The 7,280-nt window shown below is 39.4% G+C and overlaps 1 non-coding gene across 1 annotated transcript; it reads right to left on the bottom strand.

Annotated features, from left to right (window-relative positions):
* Window positions 1-6,954: 6,954 nt before the first annotated feature.
* LOC148577198 (small nucleolar RNA R71) lies at window positions 6,955-7,062 on the bottom strand. The gene has a single exon (XR_015903540.1). It is a non-coding gene; the product is annotated as a small nucleolar RNA R71 (small nucleolar RNA).
* Between the last annotated feature and the right edge of the window lie 218 nt (window positions 7,063-7,280).

Below are 7,280 nucleotides of genomic sequence, written 5' to 3'. Positions count from 1 at the left end.
CAAATACGTGTTTCTTGGAGAAGCAGAGGCCCTGCCAGTAATCATAAACTCCTCCTTGAACATGGAAGAAGAAACAAGGTTGATTGAAGTGTTGAGAGCTCACAAGACAGCCTTGGGTTGGACAATTGAGGATATCAAAGGCATCAGCCCTGCCATTTATATGCATAAAATTTTGTTGGAGGAAGAATCAAAACCTGTAGTTCAACCCCAAAGAAGGCTCAACCCAGCAATGAAGGAGGTGGTTCAAAAAGAAGTCATGAAGCTATGGAATGCTGGGATAATCTTTCCAATCTCTGACAGCTCATGGGTGAGCCCAGTTCAAGTTGTACCAAAAAAGGGAGGAATGACAGTCATCACCAATGAGAAGAATGAGTTGATCCCCACCAGGACAGTGACTGGATAGAGGATGTGCATAGATTATAGAAGATTGAATGATGCTACAAGGAAAGATCACTTTCCTCTCCCATTCATTGATCAGATACTGGAAAGATTGGCCGGCCATGCCTATTATTGCTTCTTGGATGGGTATTCTGGATACAATCAAATAGTGGTGGTTCCCAAGGATCAAGAAAAGACTTCTTTCACATGTCCATTTGGAGTTTCCGCCTACAGGAGGATGCCCTTTGGGCTATGCAATGCCCTAGCCACCTTTCAAAGGTGTATGCTTTCCATTTTTCTGATATGGTAGAAAACTTTTTAGAAGTCTTCATGGATGATTTTTCTGTCTTTGGCAACTCATTTAACACTTGCTTGCATCATTTAACTCTTGTTTTAAAAAGATTCCAAGAAACTAACCTGGTATTGAATTGGGAGAAATGCCATTTCATGGTTCCTGAAGGGATAGTTCTTGGGCATAAAGTGTCAAGCAAAGGTATAGAAGTTGATAAAGCTAAAATAGAAATTATTGAAAAGCTTCCTATACCTGTTAATGTGAAAGCAGTAAAGAGTTTTCTTGGGCATGCTGGCTTTTATAGGAGGTTCATCAAAGATTTTTTAAAAATAGCAAAACCATTGAGCAATTTGCTAATGATTGATAGCCCTTTCATCTTTGATGACAACTGCAAGCATGCCTTTGAAACTTTAAAGAGAAAACTCATTACAGCACCAATTATCACACCACCTGATTGGAAACTACCTTTTGAACTTATGTGTGATGCAAGTGACCTTGCAATTGGTGCTGTGTTGGGGCAAAAGAAAGATAAGTTGCACCATGTCATATATTATGCCAGCAAGGTGTTAAATAAAACACAGAAAAATTATACCACTACTGAGAAAGAGCTTTTGGCAATTGTATATGCATTTGATAAATTTAGATAATACTTGATTGGTTCAAAGGTTATAGTATATACTGACCATGCTGCTCTCAAGTATCTAATGTCTAAACAGGATTCAAAGCCAAAGCTTATTAGGTGGGTGCTGCTGCTACAAGAATTTGACATTGAAGTGAGAGATAGGAAGGGGAGTGAGAATCAAGTAGCAGATCATTTATCAAGAGTGCCACAAGAAGCCAATCAGGATAGATCACAGCAAGTAAATGAGAATTTCCCTGATGAGCACCTTTTCTAAGTTCAGCAAGCACCTTGCTTTGCTGACATAGCAAACTACAAAGTGGGAAGGAAGATACCTCAATAATTTTCCAAGCAACAAGTGAAGAAGCTACTCAATGAAGCAAGGAAGTTCTTGTGGGACGAACCTTTTTTATTCAAAAGATACTTTGATGGAATGATTTGGAGGTGTGTCCCTGAAAATGAAATGAAAGATATATTGTGGCATTGTCATGGTTCAGCATATTGTGGACACTTTAGACCAGAGAGAACAGCTGCTAAAATACTACAGAGTGGATTTTATTGGCCAACCATCTTCAAGGATGCCAGAGAGTTTGTTCACCAATGTAATGAATGCCACAGAGCTAGAGGATTGACAAGAAGGAATGAGATGCCTCAAAATTTCATTCTTGAAGTGGAGCTATTTGATCTTTGGGGCATAGATTTCATGGGGCTCTTTCCTCATTCTTACTCCTTCAAATACATTTTGGTAGCAGTGGAGTATGTCTCAAAGTGGGTGGAAGCAATAGCCACAACCACATGTGATGCATAAATTGTTCTTCAATTCCTAAAGAAGCACATTTTCACTAGATATGGAGTGCCTAAAGGACTTGTCATTGATGGTGGTGGTCATTTTTGTAACAAGCAGATGGAGAAACTCCTTCACAAATATGGAGTGATTCATAAAGTAGCCACACCATACCACCCTCAGACCAATGGCCAGGCTGAGCTTGCAAATAGGGAATTGAAGAGGATTTTAGAGAAGACTATGGAAGCCACTAGAAAAGATTGGACCAGAAAGCTAGAAGATGCACTCTAGGGATACAGGACAGCATTCAAAACTCCTATTGGAAAATCCCCTTTTCAGCTGCTGATGACATGTCACCATGTCATGTTTTTATATGCTTTTTCATACAAGAAATTTATGATTTGTTCTTAAATATCGAATGCTTTTGTACTTAATTGGTATATTTCTTTGATCTTTTAATTTTATAAATCTTGTAGGAAATAAAGAGAAAAAGAAGCAAAGAAGCACAAAATAAGCTAAAAAGGAGAAAAAAAGAGTTTTGGGGCACACTTTGAAGTTGGAGCACACTTTGGAGGCTTAGGCCACGCTTTTAAAAGCGTGGCCCATGACCAAATTTAAGGAGATTGGCAATTAGCACTCAAAGCTCAGCTCTTGCCAAGAGCCTAGCTTTGCCGTAAAAGAAAAATGCTTGGAGGCAAGAAATTTCGCTAAGTTAAAATCTGGGCATTCACAACATGACTATGCCTCTTTTAAAGGGCCATAACTTGAGCTACAGATGTCCGATTGATGTGCTTCTAGTTGTGTTGGAAAGCTGACATTCAGAGCTTTCCAACGATATATGGAAATCCAGATTTGGCATAAAATTGAGGTACGAGTGAAAGGCATCTTTAAGGACCAAAAATAAGCAAAAATCAGCCAAAGTGAAATCACCAAGGCTCGAAGAAGGAGCCTCACTCTAAAGCAAAGGAGCGCTACAAGCAAGGAGGAAGCAAGGCAAACTTCAAAGATTAGCTCTTGCCAAGAGCCTTGCCAAGAGCTTTATCGGGCATGCTTCAAAGAAAATCAAGGAAGAAAAGCTTGCCAATGCACTCACCAAGGTTTGAACTCAAGACCAAAGGGGGAAGGGGCAGCGCTAACTCACAAGAAAAACAAGCCAAAATTGGCTTGTTTTCACTCCATGGGATTCAAACCAAGGGCTTCAGGGAAGCAAGGACTTAAGCGCTACTCATGTGCCAAGGAAAATAACCAGCAAGTGCTCTCCCTGGGTGTCGAACCGTGAACCTCCCTAAGGACAAGAGGCAAGCAAAGCTCTTGCCAAGAGCTTAGAGCTCTTGCAAAGAGCTTTACTTCCTTGTAATAAGAAGAAAGGCGCGCTTGACACAGTCAGGGGGCTGTGCGCAACACACAAGCAACACCAAAGCTCAGCTCTCCACAAGAACCGAGCCTTGTCCTGGGAGTGTCACCCATGGCCAAATTTTTGGTCTAAAAATCAAATTTAATTCAATCCCTCACCAATTTAAAAAGCCCATGGACATCACTTAGAGGTACAAGACACAGAGAAGCTAGGTTAGGAATTTCATTTAAGTTGTAATTTGTTTTCAATTTCATTTTCATTTTCATTTTGTAAAGCCTATATAAGGCATCATTTTCATCATTGTTGGGAGGCTGGCTCCAATAGGGAGCATTAGGACTAGAGAGCTCTCTCTTTTAGTTTTCCTTTTTGAATTTGAGTTTTGGATTGGGATTGAAGGAATTCTGTTTCATCCTTTATCTGAAGCTTCTCTTTGTTCTTCTTTTGCATAATCTTAGTGAATTGAGAATTGAATCTGAGTTTTCATTTACTGCTTCCATCTTTCTTTCTTCTACAAATTGTTTTCTGCTAAATCAAGGAAGGGGTTGAGATCTAGACTTGTTTTCTAGTCTCTTTGATCCCCTGAGATCTTCAACTTCATTTTGCAATTAAGCTGAGTTTCATTTCTATTTTGCTTCTTCAAGCAACTTTTCTTTTCTGTTTGAGATTTGCTACAATTTCCTTTTGCTGCAAGTTAAAATTCAATTTACATTGAGTTTGCTTTTGATCTTTGGTTCCCATTGCTTTCTGTTCTCATTGCTTTCAATTTACTTTCATACAATTTAATTCTCCTTGTTCCTCTGCACTTTACATTTGATGCTTGCTGTGAGCTTGATTTACATTTCCTGCAACTTTACATTTTCTGCAATTGCTCTAAGTTCTGATTCACTGTAATTTTACTTCTCTGTTTACATTGCTCCCAATTTACTTTCCTGCAATTTAAGCTTGCTGCAAGAGTTTTGAGTCTAATCTATTGCTCTCTTTAATTTTCAGCACCCCAGCCCCCTTTTACATTTCATGCAATTTACATTTCTTGTCACTTAAGATTCTGTCAATTTACATTTCTTGCTCTTTAAGATTTTGCTCATTTACTTTCTGCAACTTTTTAATTCACTGCCATTTACTTTCTGTTGGCTACATTCCATCAAATTTCACTTCAATGTTAGCTTGACTAAAGTAATCACCCACTAAAGTTGCTTGATCCATCAATCCTCGTGTGATCGACCTCACTCTAAGTGAGTTTTACTACTTGATGCGACCTGGTATACTTGCCGGTGAGTTTAGGTGTTGGAATTTCGGTTCCAACCCATCAAGTTTTTGGATGACAAATCTTGTCACCTCCCTGTAGATCTTGAGCATAAAGCTTTCTGGGCCACTGATAAACCACTATTTTATGGTTTATATTGTGTTTATTTATGTGGTTTTATCATGATCTTTACCCACTTATTCATTAAATAAGCATGCATTTATAATTCCTTCCTAAAGTTATTGCATGATTGAAAACTTGCTTCCAAGAGACTTTTAATTATGTATTTTATTTCTCCTTTATTCCATTCGATGCCATGATCTATGTGTTAAGTGTTTTAGACTTTATAGGGCATGAATGAGTTGGAGATTGGAGAGAAAGCTTGCAAAAATGGAAGGAACACAAGAAATTGAGGAGATGACCAGCGAGAAGTGACGCGGCCGCATGGATGACGCGACCGCGTGAAAGAGAGGAAATCGCAGTGACGCGGACGCATGAATGACGCGACCGCACGGCAGGGAATAGCACGAGTGACGCGGCCGCATGGATGATGCGACCGCGTGGCAAAGCAGAAAGCCGAATGACGCCGCCGCATGGATGACGCGACCGCGTGACATGCGCGATCTGCATAATCTGCAGAATCGCTGGGGGCAATTTCGGACCTTATTTTGACCCAGTTTTCGGCCCAGAAAAGCAGACTAGAGCCAGAGAACATGCAGAAACCAACAACAACATTCATTCCGCATAGTTTTAGTTTTTAGATCTAGTTTTCCTCTCCCCTAGGTTTTCTCTCTACACATTCATGGTTTTTAGGATTCGTTATTTTTCATTGTTTTTGCATTGGGATATTGAGAAGAGTTATTGCCTCATCAAGACTTCGGCATTCTAGTTCGTTTTCTTTACTTGTCTCTTACTCTTCCATGTTCCTTAATTTACTTAATTTTACCATTGGATTATTTTAGTATTTATCAATACAAGAATTACTTTTATTTTTAATTAATCTTTTGATCATTATTTATCATGTCTTTCTTTAATTCCCTCTTTTATGTTATGGATTTTGCATTTACAATGAGCGAGTAGTTCCCTAACTTGATGGGGAGTTGATTGAAAGAAACCCTTGAGTTGGGATGCTCAAGAGAAAGATTGTAATTGGGTTTATTGTTGGATTGCTCTCTAGTCACTAACACCAATCCCCCCAAGAGTGGATTGGAACTTGTGGATAGAACAGCATTCCAACTTGTTTAACTTTCCCTTACTTAGTAAGGGACAACTAAACAGAATAACCCCCAATTATCAATTAATCTTGAGAGTACTGCAACAAGAATAGGGCTTTCAGCTAATCAACTCCCAGTCAAGGCTTTTATTTAAATTTATATAAATTCTCTAATTTAATTTTCTGCCATTCAACTCAAACCTTTTTGAAAACATCTGATTAATAAAATAGCACACTTTTCTGCAACTCGTTGGGAGACGACCTGAGATTCATACTCCCAGTATTTTAATTTTAATTTCTGTGACATCCTTCTAAATTGATAAGTGGATTTCTGGTTGGTTGAGAACTATACTTGCAACGCATATTTTATAATCATTCTTAACTCGCCAATTTCCACTCGCATCAATTTTTGGCGCCGTTGCCGGGGAGTTGCAATAGAGTGCTAAAGTTATTAATTGGAATTTATTTATTTGCATTTTATTTTATTTTGCTACTATGAGCTGCTTGTTTCTTTCGTTAGATGACACGTTCGCTTCCTGATCCAAGCTTGCTAATATTCGATCCTGAGATTTAAAGAACTATTTCACGAATAAGGCAAGCTCGGCGTCGGTTAGTCCTCTCTGAGGGCGGATCTGAAACTTCACTTGAGAAAGAAACTAGCCCCCGTTCTACTGATTTAGTTGTTTTACGTTCAGGTAACATGACAGCAGCCAGGAGAGTTACTATCCAGGAGGCTAGAGCCCCTGATTTTACAATGCAACCATTTCAAGCGCATCACCCAGCGGTGGCTACAGACTTTGAAATAAGGACCGCACTGCTCAATTTGATGCCAAGTTTCATGGCTTACCTGCTCAAGAGCCTATCAAGCACCTGAGAGATTTTCAGGCAGCCTGTTCTACTGTCAAGCGTGATGGTGCAGATGAAACTTCAATTTTGCTGAAAGCTTTCCCGTTCTCTCTTGAGGGAAAGGCAAGAGAGTGGTACTACACTCAACCAGCAGCAATTGTATCCAACTGGGATACACTGAGAAGAGAATTCTTGGAAAAGTTCTTTCCAGCTGAAGTTACTGATAAACTGAGGAAAGATATTTCCATGATTGTTCAGGATGATTCTGAAACTCTTTATGAGTACTGGGAGCGCTTCAATAATCTTCTGAAAGCTTGCCCCCACCATATGATTGACAAGATAGTGTTACTCGATTATGTCACACAGGGAATGAGGCCACAAGATAAGACCACATTGGAAAGTGCTAGCAATGGGTCTATGAAAAAGTACAAGACCACTGATGAGGCATGGCAATTGATCAGTGACTTAGTTGAATCTACTAGGAATTACAGGCAGAAACAAGGCCGTTCAAAAGCCGTTGCAGAAGTATCCTCTAGCAGAGAGACTACTGC

Source organism: Arachis ipaensis, chromosome B1, assembly GCF_059453495.1.
Source record: "Arachis ipaensis isolate K30076 ecotype BB chromosome B1, ASM5945349v1, whole genome shotgun sequence".
NCBI lineage: Eukaryota > Viridiplantae > Streptophyta > Magnoliopsida > Fabales > Fabaceae > Arachis > Arachis ipaensis.
The sequence above is the reverse complement of the archived record's forward strand: the minus strand, read 5'-3'. Positions and strand labels throughout refer to the sequence as shown.